Genomic DNA, 18,151 nt, shown 5'->3' on the forward strand with positions numbered 1-18,151 from the left:
ATACTACCCACCTCCACGCACTCCTCTTCCGCACATACTACCCACCTCCACGCACTCCTCTCCCACACATACTACCCACCTCCACGCACTCCTCTCCCGCTAATACTACCCACCTCCACGCACTCCTCTCCCGCACATACTACCCACCTCCACGCACTCCTCTCCCGCACATACTACACACCTCCATGCACTCCTATCCCGCACATACTAGAAACCTTCATGCACTCCTCTCCCGCACATACTACCCACCTCCATACACTCCACACTCCTCTCCTGCACATACTACCCACCTCCATGCACTCCTCTCCCGCACATACTACAAACCTCCATGCACTCCTTTCCCGCACATACTACCCACCTCCATGCACTCCTTTCCCGCACATACTACCCACCTCCATGCACTCCTCTCCCGCACATACTGCCCACCTCCACGCACTCCTCTCCTGCACATACTACATACCTCCACGCACTCCTCTCCCGCACATACTACCCACCTCCATGCACTCCTCTCCCGCACATACTGCCCACCTCCACGCACTCCTCTCCCGCACATACTACACACCTCCACGCACTCCTCTCCCGCACATACTACCCACCTCCACGCACTCCTCTCCCGCACATACTACCCACCTCCCCGCACTCCTCTCCCGCACATACTACACACCTCCACGCACTCCTCTCCCGCACATACTACCCACCTCCACGCACTCCTCTCCCGCACATACTACCCACCTCCACGCACTCCTCTCCCGCACATACTACCCACCTCCACGCACTCCTCTCCCGCACATACTACCCACCTCCACGCACTCCTCTCCCGCACATACTACCCACCTCCACGCACTCCTCTCCCGCTCTTACTACACACCTCCACGCACTCCTCTCCCGCACATAATAGAAACCTCCATGCACTCATCTCCCGCACATACTACCCACCTCCATGCACTCCTCTCCCGCCCATACTACCCACCTCCATGCATTCCTCTCCCGCACATACTACCCAACTCCATGCACTCCTCTCCCGCACATACTACCCACCTCCATGCACTCCTCTCCCGCACATACTACAAACCTCCATGCACTCCTCTCCCGCACATACTAGAAACCTTCATGCACTCCTCTCCCGCACATACTACCCACCTCCATACACTCCGCACTCCTCTCCTGCACATACTACCCACCTCCATGCACTCCTCTCCCGCACATACTGCCCACCTCCACGCACTCCTCTCCCGCACATACTACACACCTCCACGCACTCCACTCCCGCACATACTACCCACCTCCACGCACTCCTCTCCCGCACATACTACACACCTCCACGCACTCCTCTCCCGCACATACTACCCACCTCCACGCACTCCTCTCCCGCACATACTACCCACCTCCATGCATTCCTCTCCCGCACATACTACCCACCTCCACGCACTCCTCTCCCGCACATACTACCCACCTCCACGCACTCCTCTCCCGCTCTTACTACACATCTCCACGCACTCCTCTCCCGCACATACTAGAAACCTCCATGCACTCCTCTCCCGCACATACTACCCACCTCCATGCACTCCTCTCCCGCACATACTACCCACCTCCATGCATTCCTCTCCCGCACATACTACCCACCTCCATGCACCCCTCTCCCGCCCATACTACCCACCTCCATGCACTCCTCTCCCGCCCATACTACCCACCTCCATGCACCCCTCTCCCGCCCATACTACCCACCTCCATGCACTCCTCTCCCGCACATACTACCCACCTCCATGCACTCCTCTCCCGCACATACTACCCACCTCCATGGACTCCTCTCCCGCACATACTACCCACCTCCATGCACTCCTCTCCCGCACATACTACCTACCTCCATGTACTCCTCTCCCGCACATACTACCCACCTCCATGCACTCCTCTCCCGCACATACTAACCACCTCCATACACTCCGCACTCCTCTCCCGCACATACTACCCACCTCCATGCACTCCTCTCCCGCACATACTACTCACCTCCATGCACTCCTCTCCCGCATATACTACCCACCTCCAGGCACTCCTCTCCCGCACATACTACCCACCTCCAGGCACTCCTCTCCCGCACATACTACCCACCTCCACGCACTCCTCTCCCGCACATACTACCCACCTCCATGCATTCCTCTCCCGCCCATACTACCCACCTCCATGCATTCCTCTCCCGCACATACTACCCACCTCCACGCACTCCTCTCCCGCACATACTACCCACCTCCACGCACTCCTCTCCCGCTCTTACTACACATCTCCACGCACTCCTCTCCCGCTCTTACTACACATCTCCACGCACTCCTCTCCCGCACATACTAGAAACCTCCATGCACTCCTCTCCCGCACATACTACCCACCTCCATGCACTCCTCCCCCGCACATACTACCCACCTCCATGCATTCCTCTCCCGCACATACTACCCACCTCCATGCACTCCTCTCCCGCACATACTACCCACCTCCATGCATTCCTCTCCCGCACATACTACCCACCTCCATGCACCCCTCTCCCGCCCATACTACCCACCTCCATGCACTCCTCTCCCGCCCATACTACCCACCTCCATGCACCCCTCTCCCGCCCATACTACCCACCTCCATGCACTCCTCTCCCGCACATACTACCCACCTCCATGCACTCCTCTCCCGCACATACTACCCACCTCCATGGACTCCTCTCCCGCACATACTACCCACCTCCATGCACTCCTCTCCCGCACATACTAACCACCTCCATACACTCCGCACTCCTCTCCCGCACATACTACCCACCTCCATGCACTCCTCTCCCGCACATACTACTCACCTCCATGCACTCCTCTCCCGCATATACTACCCACCTCCAGGCACTCCTCTCCCGCACATACTACCCACCTCCAGGCACTCCTCTCCCGCACATACTACCCACCTCCACGCACTCCTCTCCCGCACATACTACCCACCTCCATGCATTCCTCTCCCGCCCATACTACCCACCTCCATGCATTCCTCTCCCGCACATACTACCCAACTCCATGCACTCCTCTCCCGCACATACTACCCACCGCCACGCACTCCTCTCCCGCACATACTACACACCTCCACGCACTCCTCTCCCGCACATACTACCCACCTCCACACACTCCTCTCCCGCACATACTACCCACCTCCATGCACTCATCTCCCACACATACTACACACCTCCATGCATTCCTCTCCCGCACATACTAGAAACCTTCATGCACTCCTCTCCAGCACATACTACCCACCTCCATGCACTCCTCTCCCGCACATACTAACCACCTCCATACACTCCGCACTCCTCTCCCGCACATTCTACCCACCTCCATGCATTCCTCTCCCACGCATACTACCCACCTCCATGCACTCCTCTCCCGCACATACTACCCACCTCCATGCATTCCTCTCCCGCACATACTACCAACTCCATACACTCCGCACTCCTCTCCCGCACATACTACTCACCTCCATGCACTCCTCTCCCGCACATACTACCCACTTCCATGCACTCCTCTCCCGCACATACTACCCACTTCCATGCACTCCTCTTCCGCACATACTACCCAACTCCATGCACTCCGCACTCCTCTCCCGCACATACTGCCCAACTCCACACACTCCTCTCCCGCACATACTACCCACCTCCAGGCACTCCTCTCCCGCACATACTACCCACGTCCATGCACTCCTCTCCCGCACATACTACCCACCTCCATGCACTCCTCTCCCGCACATACTACCCACCTCCATGCACTCCTCTCCCGCACATACTACCCACCTCCATGCACTACTCTCCCGCACATACTACCCACCTCCACGCACTCCTCTCCCGCACATACTACCCACCTCCATGCACTCCTCTCCCGCACATACTACACACCTCCATGCACTCCTCTCCCGCACATACTAGAAACCTTCATGCACTCCTCTCCCGCACATACTACCCACCTCCATACACTCCGCACTCCTCTCCTGCACATACTACCCACATCCATGCATTCCTCTCCCGCACATACTACCCACCGCCATGCACTCCTCTCCCGCACATACTACCCACCTCCATGCACTCCTCTCCCGCACATACTACCCACCTCCATGCACTGCTCTCCCGCACATACTACCTACCTCCATGCACTCCTCTCCCGCACTTCCTACCCACCTCCATGCACTCCTCTCCCGCACATACTACCCACCTCCACGCACTCCTCTCCCCCACATACTACACACCTCCACGCACTCCTCTCCCCCACATACTACACACCTCCACGCACTCCTCTCCCGCACATTCTAGAAACCTCCATGCACTCCTCTCCCGCACATACTACCCACCTCCATGCATTCCTCTCCCGCACATACTAGAAACCTTCATGCACTCCTCTCCCGCACATACTACCCACCTCCATGCACTCCTCTCCCGCACATACTACTCACCTCCATGCACTCCTCTCCCGCACATACTAGAAACCTTCATGCACTCCTCTCCCGCACATACTACCCAACTCCATGCACTCCTCTCCCGCACATACTACACACCTCCATGCACTCCTCTCCCGCACATACTACTCACCTCCATGCACTCCTCTCCCGCACATACTAGAAACCTTCATGCACTCCTCTCCCGCACATACTACCCAACTCCATGCACTCCTCTCCCGCACATACTACCCACCTCCATGCACTCCTCTCCCACACATACTACACACCTCCATGCACTTCTCTCCCGCACATACTAGAAACCTTCATGCACTCCTCTCCCGCACATACTACCCACCTCCATACACTCCGCACTCCTCTCCCGCACATACTACCCACCTCCATGCATTCCTCTCCCGCACATACTACCCACCTCCATGCATTCCTCTTGCGCACATACTACCCACCTCCACGCACTCCTCTCCCGCACATACTACCCACCTCCACGCACTCCTCTCCCGCACATACTACCCACCTCCACGCACTCCTCTCCCGCACATACTACACACCTCCACGCACTCCTCTCCCGCACATACTACACACCTCCACGCACTCCTCTCCCGCTCATACTACACACCTCCACGCACTCCTCTCCCGCACATACTAGAAACCTCCATGCACTCCTCTCCCGCACATACTACCCACCTCCATGCACTCCTCTCCCGCACATACTACCCACCTCCATGCACTCCTCTCCCGCACATACTACACACCTCCATGCACTCCTCTCCCGCACATACTACACACCTCCATGCACTCCTCTCCCGCACATACTACACACCTCCATGCACTCCTCTCCCGCACATACTAGAAACCTTCATGCACTCCTCTCCCGCACATACTACCCACCTCCATACACTCTGCACTCCTCTCCTGCACATACTACTCACCTCCATGCACTCCTCTCCCGCACATACTAGAAACCTTCATGCACTCCTCTCCCGCACATACTACCCAACTCCATGCACTCCTCTCCCGCACATACTACCCACCTCCATGCACTCCTCTCCCACACATACTACACACCTCCATGCACTTCTCTCCCGCACATACTAGAAACCTTCATGCACTCCTCTCCCGCACATACTACCCACCTCCATACACTCCGCACTCCTCTCCTGCACATACTATCCACCTCCATGCATTCCTCTCCCGCACATACTACCCACCTCCATGCATTCCTCTTGCGCACATACTACCCACCTCCATGCACTCCTCTCCCGCACATACTACCCACCTCCATGCACTCCTCTCCCACACATACTACCCACCTCCATGCACTCCTCTCCCACACATACTACCCACCTCCATGCATTCCTCTTGCGCACATACTACCCACCTTCATGCACTCCTCTCCCGCACTTCCTACCCACCTCCATGCACTCCTCTCCCGCACATACTACCTACCTCCATGCACTCCTCTCCCGCACATACTACCCACCTCCATGCACTCCTCTCCCGCACATACTACCCACCTCCATGCACTCCTCTCCCGCACATACTAGAAACCTTCATGCACTCCTCTCCCGCACATACTACCCACCTCCATACACTCCGCACTCCTCTCTTGCACATACTACCCACATCCATGCACTCCTCTCCTGCACATACTACCCACCTCCATGCACTCCTCTCCTGCACATACTACCCACCTCCATGCACTCCTCTCCTGCACATACTACCCACCTCCATGCACTCCTCTCCCGCACATAATACCTACCTCCATGCACTCCTCTCCCGCACTTCCTACCCACCTCCATGCACTCCTCTCCCGCACATACTGCCCACCTCAACGCACTCCTCTCCCGCACTTCCTACCCACCTCCATGCACTCATCTCCCGCACATACTGCCCACCTCCACGCACTCCTCTCCCGCACATACTACACACCTCCACGCACTCCTCTCCCGCACATACTACCCACCTCCACGCACTCCTCTCCCGCACATACTACCCACCTCCACACACTCCTCTCCCGCACATACTACCCACCTCCATGCATTCCTCTCCCGCACATACTACCCAACTCAATGCACTCCTCTCCTGCACATACTACCCACCTCCATGCACTCCTCTCCCGCACATACTACACACCTCCATGCACTCCTCTCCCGCACATACTAGAAACCTTCATGCACTCCTCTCCCGCACATACTACCCACCTCCATACACTCCGCACTCCTCTCCTGCACATACTACCCACCTCCATGCACTCCTCTCCCGCACATACTACCCACCTCCATGCACTCCTCTCCCGCACATACTACCCACCTCCATGCACTCCTCTCCCGCACATACTACCCACCTCCATGCACTCCTCTCCCGCACATACTGCCCACCTCCACGCACTCCTCTCCCGCACTTACTACACACCTCCACGCACTCCTCTCCCGCACATACTACCCACCTCCATGCACTCCTCTCCCACACATACTACACACCTCCATGCACTCCTCTCCCGCACATACTAGAAACCTTCATGCACTCCTCTCCCGCACATACTACCCACCTCCATACACTCTGCACTCCTCTCCTGCACATACTACCCACCTCCATACACTCCTCTCCCGCACATACTACCCACCTCCATGCACTCCTCTCCCGCACATACTACCCACCTCCATGCACTCCTCTCCCGCACATACTACCCACCTCCATGCACTCCTCTCCCGCACATACTACCTACCTCCATGCACTCCTCTCCTGCACATACTATCTACCTCCATGCACTCCTCTCCCGCACATACTACCCACCTCCATGCACTCCTCTCCCGCACATACTAACCACCTCCATACACTCCGCACTCCTCTCCAGCACATACTACCCACCTCCATGCACTCCTCTCCCGCACTTACTAACCACCTCCATACACTCCGCACTCCTCTCCCGCACATACTACCACCTCCATGCACTCCTCTCCCGCACATACTACTCACCTCCATGCACTCCTCTCCCGCACATACTACCCACCTCCAGGCACTCCTCTCCCGCACATACTACCCACCTCCAGGCACTCCTCTCCAGTACATACTACCCACCTCCAGGCACTCCTCTCCCGCACATACTACCCACCTCCAGGCACTCCTCTCCCGCACATACTACCCACCTCCAGGCACTCCTCTCCCGCACATACTACCCACCTCCAGGCACTCCTCTCCCGCACATACTACCCACCTTCATGCACTCCTCTCCCGCACATACTACCCACCTCCAGGCACTCCTCTCCCGCACATACTACCCACCTCCAGGCACTCCTCTCCCGCACATACTACCCAGCTCCATGCACTCCTTTCCCGCACATACTACCCACCTCCAGGCACTCCTCCCCCGCACATACTACCCACCTCCAGGCACTCCTCTCCCACACATACTACCCACCTCCACGCACTCCTCTCCCGCACATCCTACCCACCTCCATACACTCCGCACTCCTCTCCCGCACATACTACCTACCTCCATGCACTCCTTTCCCGCACATACTACCCACCTCCAGGCACTCCTCTCCCGCACATACTACCCACCTCCAGGCACTCCTCTCCCGCACATACTACCCACCTCCACGCACTCCTCTCCCGCACATACTGCCCACCTCCACGCACTCCTCTCCCGCACATACTGCCCACCTCCACGCACTCCTCTCCCGCACATACTGCCCACCTCCACGCACTCCTCTCCCGCACATACTGCCCACCTCCACGCACTCCTCTCCCGCACATACTGCCCACCTCCACGCACTCCTCTCCCTCACATACTGCCCACCTCCAGGCACTCCTCTCCCGCACATACTGCCCACCTCCACGCACTCCTCTCCCGCACATACTGCCCACCTCCACGCACTCCTCTCCCGCACATACTACCCACCTCCACGCACTCCTCTCCCGCACATACTACCCACCTCCACGCACTCCTCTCCCGCACATACTACACACCTCCACGCACTCCTCTCCCGCACATACTAGAAACCTCCATGCACTCCTCTCCCGCACATACTACCCACCTCCATGCATTCCTCTCCCGCCCATACTACCCAACTCCATGCACTCCTCTCCCGCACATACTACCCACCTCCATGCACTCCTCTCCCGCACATACTACACACCTCCATGCACTCCTCTCCCGCACATACTACCCACCTACATACACTCCGCACTCCTCTCCTGCACATACTACCCACCTCCATGCATTCCTCTCCCGCACTTACTACCCACCTCCATGCACTCCTCTCCCGCACATACTAGCCACCTCCATGCACTCCTCTCCCGCACATACTAGCCACCTCCATGCACTCCTCTCCCGCACTTACTAGCCACCTCCATGCTCTCCTCTCCCGCACATACTAGCCACCTCCATGCACTCCTCTCCCGCACATACTACCCACCTCCATGCACTCCTCTCCCGCACATACTACCTACCTCCATGCACTCCTCTCCCGCACATACTACCCACCTCCATGCACTCCTCTCCCGCACATACTACCCAACTCCATACACTCCTCTCCCGCACATACTACCCACCTCCATGCACTCCTCTCCCACACATACTACCCACCTCCATGCACTCCTCTCCCACACATACTACCCACCTCCATACACTCCGCACTCCTCTCCCGCACATACTACTCACCTCCATGCACTCCTCTCCCGCACATACTACCCACTTCCATGCACTCCTCTCCCGCACATACTACCCACCTCCATGCACTCCGCACTCCTCTCCCGCACATACTACCCACCTCCATGCACTCCTCTCCCGCACATACTACCTACCTCCATGCACTCCTCTCCCGCACATACTACCCAGCTCCATGCACTCCTTTCCCGCACATACTACCCAGCTCCATGCACTCCTTTCCCGCACATACTACCCACCTCCAGGCACTCCTTTCCCGCACATACTACCCAATTCCAGGCACTCCTCTCCCGCACATACTACCCACCTCCAGGCACTCCTCTCCCGCACATACTACCCACCTCCAGGCACTCCTCTCCCGCACATACTACCCACCTCCAGGCACTCCTCTCCCGCACATACTACCCACCTCCAGGCACTCCTCTCCCGCACATACTACCCACCTCCAGGCACTCCTCTCCCGCACATACTACCCACCTCCAGGCACTGCTCTCCCGCACATACTACCCACCTCCAGGCACTGCTCTCCCGCACATACTACCCACCTCCAGGCACTCCTCTCCCGCACATACTACCCACCTCCAGGCACTCCTCTCCCGCACATACTACCCACCTCCAGGCATTCCTCTCCCGCACATACTACCCACCTCCAGGGACTCCTCTCCTGCACATACTACCCACCTCCAGGCACTCCTCTCCCGCACATACTAGAAACCTCCACGCACTCCTCTCCCGCACATACTACCCACCTCCATGCGCTCCTCTCCCGCACATACTACCCACCTCCATGCATTCCTCTCCCGCCCATACTACCCACCTCCAGGCACTTCTCCCCCGCACATACTACCCACCTCCAGGCACTCCTCTCCCGCACATACTACCCACCTCCACGCACTCCTCTCCCGCACATCCTACCCACCTCCATACACTCCGCACTCCTCTCCCGCACATACTACCTACCTCCATGCACTCCTTTCCCGCACATACTACCCACCTCCAGGCACTCCTCTCCCGCAATACTACCCAGCTCCAGGCACTCCTCTCCCGCACATACTACCCACCTCCAGGCACTCCTCTCCCGCACATACTACCCCCCTCCACGCACTCCTCTCCCGCACATACTGCCCACCTCCACGCACTCCTCTCCCGCACATACTGCCCACCTCCACGCACTCCTCTCCCGCACATACTGCCCACCTCCACGCACTCCTCTCCCGCACATACTGCCCACCTCCACGCACTCCTCTCCCGCACATACTGCCCACCTCCACGCACTCCTCTCCCTCACATACTGCCCACCTCCACGCACTCCTCTCCCGCACATACTGCCCACCTCCACGCACTCCTCTCCCGCACATACTGCCCACCTCCACGCACTCCTCTCCCGCACATACTACCCACCTCCACGCACTCCTCTCCCGCACATACTACCCACCTCCACGCACTCCTCTCCCGCACATACTACACACCTCCACGCACTCCTCTCCCGCACATACTACCCAGCTCCATGCACTCCTTTCCCGCACATACTACCCAGCTCCATGCACTCCTTTCCCGCACATACTACCCACCTCCAGGCACTCCTTTCCCGCACATACTACCCAATTCCAGGCACTCCTCTCCCGCACATACTACCCACCTCCAGGCACTCCTCTCCCGCACATACTACCCACCTCCAGGCACTCCTCTCCCGCACATACTACCCACCTCCAGGCACTCCTCTCCCGCACATACTACCCACCTCCAAGCACTCCTCTCCCGCACATACTACCCACCTCCAGGCACTGCTCTCCCGCACATACTACCCACCTCCAGGCACTGCTCTCCCGCACATACTACCCACCTCCAGGCACTCCTCTCCCGCACATACTACCCACCTCCAGGCACTCCTCTCCCGCACATACTACCCACCTCCAGGCATTCCTCTCCCGCACATACTACCCACCTCCAGGGACTCCTCTCCTGCACATACTACCCACCTCCAGGCACTCCTCTCCCGCACATACTAGAAACCTCCACGCACTCCTCTCCCGCACATACTACCCACCTCCATGCGCTCCTCTCCCGCACATACTACCCACCTCCATGCATTCCTCTCCCGCCCATACTACCCACCTCCAGGCACTCCTCCCCCGCACATACTACCCACCTCCAGGCACTCCTCTCCCGCACATACTACCCACCTCCACGCACTCCTCTCCCGCACATCCTACCCACCTCCATACACTCCGCACTCCTCTCCCGCACATACTACCTACCTCCATGCACTCCTTTCCCGCACATACTACCCACCTCCAGGCACTCCTCTCCCGCAATACTACCCAGCTCCAGGCACTCCTCTCCCGCACATACTACCCACCTCCAGGCACTCCTCTCCCGCACATACTACCCCCCTCCACGCACTCCTCTCCCGCACATACTGCCCACCTCCACGCACTCCTCTCCCGCACATACTGCCCACCTCCACGCACTCCTCTCCCGCACATACTGCCCACCTCCACGCACTCCTCTCCCGCACATACTGCCCACCTCCACGCACTCCTCTCCCGCACATACTGCCCACCTCCACGCACTCCTCTCCCGCACATACTGCCCACCTCCACGCACTCCTCTCCCTCACATACTGCCCACCTCCACGCACTCCTCTCCCGCACATACTGCCCACCTCCACGCACTCCTCTCCCGCACATACTGCCCACCTCCACGCACTCCTCTCCCGCACATACTACCCACCTCCACGCACTCCTCTCCCGCACATACTACCCACCTCCACGCACTCCTCTCCCGCACATACTACACACCTCCACGCACTCCTCTCCCGCACATACTAGAAACCTCCACGCACTCCTCTCCCGCACATACTACCCACCTCCATGCACTCCTCTCCCGCACATACTACCCACCTCCATGCATTCCTCTCCCGCCCATACTACCCAACTCCATGCACTCCTCTCCCGCACATACTACCCACCTCCATGCACTCCTCTCCCGCACATACTACACACCTCCATGCACTCCTCTCCCGCACATACTACCCACCTACATACACTCCGCACTCCTCTCCTGCACATACTACCCACCTCCATGCATTCCTCTCCCGCACTTACTACCCACCTCCATGCACTCCTCTCCCGCACATACTAGCCACCTCCATGCACTCCTCTCCCGCACATACTAGCCACCTCCATGCACTCCTCTCCCGCACTTACTAGCCACCTCCATGCTCTCCTCTCCCGCACATACTAGCCACCTCCATGCACTCCTCTCCCACACATACTACCCACCTCCATGCACTCCTCTCCCGCACATACTACCTACCTCCATGCACTCCTCTCCCGCACATACTACCTACCTCCATGCACTCCTCTCCCGCACATACTACCCACCTCCATGCACTCCTCTCCCGCACATACTACCCAACTCCATGCACTCCTCTCCCGCACATACTAACCACCTCCATACACTCCTCTCCCGCACATACTACCCACCTCCATGCACTCCTCTCCCACACATACTACCCACCTCCATGCACTCCTCTCCCACACATACTACCCACCTCCATACACTCCGCACTCCTCTCCCGCACATACTACTCACCTCCATGCACTCCTCTCCTGCACATACTACCCACTTCCATGCACTCCTCTCCCGCACATACTACCCACCTCCATGCACTCCGCACTCCTCTCCCGCACATACTACCCACCTCCATGCACTCCTCTCCCGCACATACTACCTACCTCCATGCACTCCTCTCCCGCACATACTACCCAGCTCCATGCACTCCTTTCCCGCACATACTACCCAGCTCCATGCACTCCTTTCCCGCACATACTACCCACCTCCAGGCACTCCTTTCCCGCACATACTACCCAATTCCAGGCACTCCTCTCCCGCACATACTACCCACCTCCAGGCACTCCTCTCCCGCACATACTACCCACCTCCAGGCACTCCTCTCCCGCACATACTACCCACCTCCAGGCACTCCTCTCCCGCACATACTACCCACCTCCAGGCACTCCTCTCCCGCACATACTACCCACCTCCAGGCACTGCTCTCCCGCACATACTACCCACCTCCAGGCACTCCTCTCCCGCACATACTACCCACCTCCAGGCACTGCTCTCCCGCACATACTACCCACCTCCAGGCACTCCTCTCCCGCACATACTACCCACCTCCAGGCACTCCTCTCCCGCACATACTACCCACCTCCAGGCATTCCTCTCCCGCACATACTACCCACCTCCAGGGACTCCTCTCCTGCACATACTACCCACCTCCAGGCACTCCTCTCCCGCACATCCTACCCACCTCCATACACTCCGCACTCCTCTCCCGCACATACTACCTACCTCCATGCACTCCTCTCCCGCACATACTACCCAGTTCCATGCACTCCTTTCCCGCACATACTACCCACCTCCAGGCACTCCTCCCCCGCACATACTACCCACCTCCAGGCACTCCTCCCCCGCACATACTACCCACCTCCAGGCACTCCTCCCCCGCACATACTACCCACCTCCAGGCACTCCTCTCCCGCACATACTACCCACCTCCAGGCACTCCTCTCCCGCACATACTACCCACCTCCAGGCACTCCTCTCCCGCACATACTACCCACCTCCATGCACTCCTCTCCCACACATACTACACACCTCCATGCACTCCTCTCCCGCACATACTAGAAACCTTCATGCACTCCTCTCCCGCACATACTACCCACCTCCATACACTCTGCACTCCTCTCCTGCACATACTACCCACCTCCATACACTCCTCTCCCGCACATACTACCCACCTCCATGCACTCCTCTCCCGCACATACTACCCACCTCCATGCACTCCTCTCCCGCACATACTACCCACCTCCATGCACTCCTCTCCCGCACATACTACCTACCTCCATGCACTCCTCTCCTGCACATACTATCTACCTCCATGCACTCCTCTCCCGCACATACTACCCACCTCCATGCACTCCTCTCCCGCACATACTAACCACCTCCATACACTCCGCACTCCTCTCCAGCACATACTACCCACCTCCATGCACTCCTCTCCCGCACTTACTAACCACCTCCATACACTCCGCACTCCTCTCCCGCACATACTACCACCTCCATGCACTCCTCTCCCGCACATACTACTCACCTCCATGCACTCCTCTCCCGCACATACTACCCACCTCCAGGCACTCCTCTCCCGCACATACTACCCACCTCCAGGCACTCCTCTCCAGTACATACTACCCACCTCCAGGCACTCCTCTCCCGCACATACTACCCACCTCCAGGCACTCCTCTCCCGCACATACTACCCACCTCCAGGCACTCCTCTCCCGCACATACTACCCACCTCCAGGCACTCCTCTCCCGCACATACTACCCACCTTCATGCACTCCTCTCCCGCACATACTACCCACCTCCAGGCACTCCTCTCCTGCACATACTACCCACCTCCAGGCACTCCTCTCCCGCACATACTACCCAGCTCCATGCACTCCTTTCCCGCACATACTACCCACCTCCAGGCACTCCTCCCCCGCACATACTACCCACCTCCAGGCACTCCTCTCCCACACATACTACCCACCTCCACGCACTCCTCTCCCGCACATCCTACCCACCTCCATACACTCCGCACTCCTCTCCCGCACATACTACCTACCTCCATGCACTCCTTTCCCGCACATACTACCCACCTCCAGGCACTCCTCTCCCGCACATACTACCCACCTCCAGGCACTCCTCTCCCGCACATACTACCCACCTCCACGCACTCCTCTCCCGCACATACTGCCCACCTCCACGCACTCCTCTCCCGCACATACTGCCCACCTCCACGCACTCCTCTCCCGCACATACTGCCCACCTCCACGCACTCCTCTCCCGCACATACTGCCCACCTCCACGCACTCCTCTCCCGCACATACTGTCCACCTCCACGCACTCCTCTCCCGCACATACTGCCCACCTCCACGCACTCCTCTCCCGCACATACTGCCCACCTCCACGCACTCCTCTCCCGCACATACTGCCCACCTCCACGCACTCCTCTCCCGCACATAATACACACCTCCACGCACTCCTCTCCCGCACATACTAGAAACCTCCACGCACTCCTCTCCCGCACATACTACCCACCTCCATGCGCTCCTCTCCCGCACATACTACCCACCTCCATGCATTCCTCTCCCGCCCATACTACCCACCTCCAGGCACTCCTCCCCCGCACATACTACCCACCTCCAGGCACTCCTCTCCCGCACATACTACCCACCTCCACGCACTCCTCTCCCGCACATCCTACCCACCTCCATACACTCCGCACTCCTCTCCCGCACATACTACCTACCTCCATGCACTCCTTTCCCGCAATACTACCCACCTCCAGGCACTCCTCTCCCGCAATACTACCCAGCTCCAGGCACTCCTCTCCCGCACATACTACCCACCTCCAGGCACTCCTCTCCCGCACATACTACCCCCCTCCACGCACTCCTCTCCCGCACATACTGCCCACCTCCACGCACTCCTCTCCCGCACATACTGCCCCCCTCCACGCACTCCTCTCCCGCACATACTGCCCACCTCCACGCACTCCTCTCCCGCACGTACTGCCCACCTCCACGCACTCCTCTCCCGCACATACTGCCCACCTCCACGCACTCCTCTCCCTCACATACTGCCCACCTCCACGCACTCCTCTCCCGCACATACTGCCCACCTCCACGCACTCCTCTCCCGCACATACTACACACCTCCACGCAACTCCTCTCCCGCACATACTACCCACCTCCACGCACTCCTCTCCCGCACATACTACACACCTCCACGCACTCCTCTCCCGCACATACTAGAAACCTCCACGCACTCCTCTCCCGCACATACTACCCACCTCCATGCACTCCTCTCCCGCACATACTACCCACCTCCATGCATTCCTCTCCCGCCCATACTACCCAACTCCATGCACTCCTCTCCCGCACATACTACCCACCTCCATGCACTCCTCTCCCGCACATACTACACACCTCCATGCACTCCTCTCCCGCACATACTGCCCACCTCCATGCACTCCTCTCCCGCACATACTGCCCACCTCCACGCACTCCTCTCCCGCACATACTGTCCACCTCCACGCACTCCTCTCCCGCACATCCTACCCACCTCCATACACTCCGCACTCCTCTCCCGCACATACTACCTACCTCCATGCACTCCTTTCCCGCACATACTACCCACCTCCAGGCACTCCTCTCCCGCAATACTACCCAGCTCCAGGCACTCCTCTCCCGCACATACTACCCACCTCCAGGCACTCCTCTCCCGCACATACTACCCCCCTCCACGCACTCCTCTCCCGCACATACTGCCCACCTCCACGCACTCCTCTCCCGCACATACTGCCCACCTCCACGCACTCCTCTCCCGCACATACTGCCCACCTCCACGCACTCCTCTCCCGCACATACTGCCCACCTCCACGCACTCCTCTCCCGCACATACTGCCCACCTCCACGCACTCCTCTCCCGCACATACTGCCCACCTCCACGCACTCCTCTCCCTCACATACTGCCCACCTCCACGCACTCCTCTCCCGCACATACTGCCCACCTCCACGCACTCCTCTCCCGCACATACTACCCACCTCCACGCACTCCTCTCCCGCACATACTACCCACCTCCACGCACTCCTCTCCCGCACATACTACCCACCTCCACGCACTCCTCTCCCGCACATACTACCCACCTCCACGCACTCCTCTCCCGCACATACTACACACCTCCACGCACTCCTCTCCCGCACATACTAGAAACCTCCACGCACTCCTCTCCCGCACATACTACCCACCTCCATGCACTCCTCTCCCGCACATACTACCCACCTCCATGCATTCCTCTCCCGCCCATACTACCCAACTCCATGCACTCCTCTCCCGCACATACTACCCACCTCCATGCACTCCTCTCCCGCACATACTACACACCTCCATGCACTCCTCTCCCGCACATACTACCCACCTCCATGCACTCCTCTCCCGCACATACTACCCACCTACATACACTCCGCACTCCTCTCCTGCACATACTACCCACCTCCATGCATTCCTCTCCCGCACTTACTACCCACCTCCATGCACTCCTCTCCCGCACATACTAGCCACCTCCATGCACTCCTCTCCCGCACTTACTAGCCACCTCCATGCTCTCCTCTCCCGCACATACTAGCCACCTCCATGCACTCCTCTCCCGCACATACTACCCACCTCCATGCACTCCTCTCCCGCACATACTACCTACCTCCATGCACTCCTCTCCCGCACATACTACCCACCTCCATGCACTCCTCTCCCGCACATACTACCCACCTCCATGCACTCCTCTCCCACACATACTACCAACCTCCATACACTCCGCACTCCTCTCCCGCACATACTACTCACCTCCATGCACTCCTCTCCCGCACATACTACCCACTTCCATGCACTCCTCTCCCGCACATACTACCCACCTCCATGCACTCCGCACTCCTCTCCCGCACATACTACCCACCTCCATGCACTCCTCTCCCGCACATACTACCTACCTCCATGCACTCCTCTCCCGCACATACTACCCAGCTCCATGCACTCCTTTCCCGCACATACTACCCAGCTCCATGCACTCCTTTCCCGCACATACTACCCACCTCCAGGCACTCCTTTCCCGCACATACTACCCAATTCCAGGCACTCCTCTCCCGCACATACTACCCACCTCCAGGCACTCCTCTCCCGCACATACTACCCACCTCCAGGCACTCCTCTCCCGCACATACTACCCACCTCCAGGCACTCCTCTCCCGCACATACTACCCACCTCCAGGCACTCCTCTCCCGCACATACTACCCACCTCCAGGCACTCCTCTCCCGCACATACTACCCACCTCCAGGCACTGCTCTCCCGCACATACTACCCACCTCCAGGCACTGCTCTCCCGCACATACTACCCACCTCCAGGCACTCCTCTCC

This window comes from Lithobates pipiens, unplaced genomic scaffold (genome assembly GCF_037356315.1).
Source record: "Lithobates pipiens isolate NorthernLeopardFrog02 unplaced genomic scaffold, aLitPip1_a1.2 Scaffold_25, whole genome shotgun sequence".
Lineage (NCBI taxonomy): Eukaryota > Metazoa > Chordata > Amphibia > Anura > Ranidae > Lithobates > Lithobates pipiens.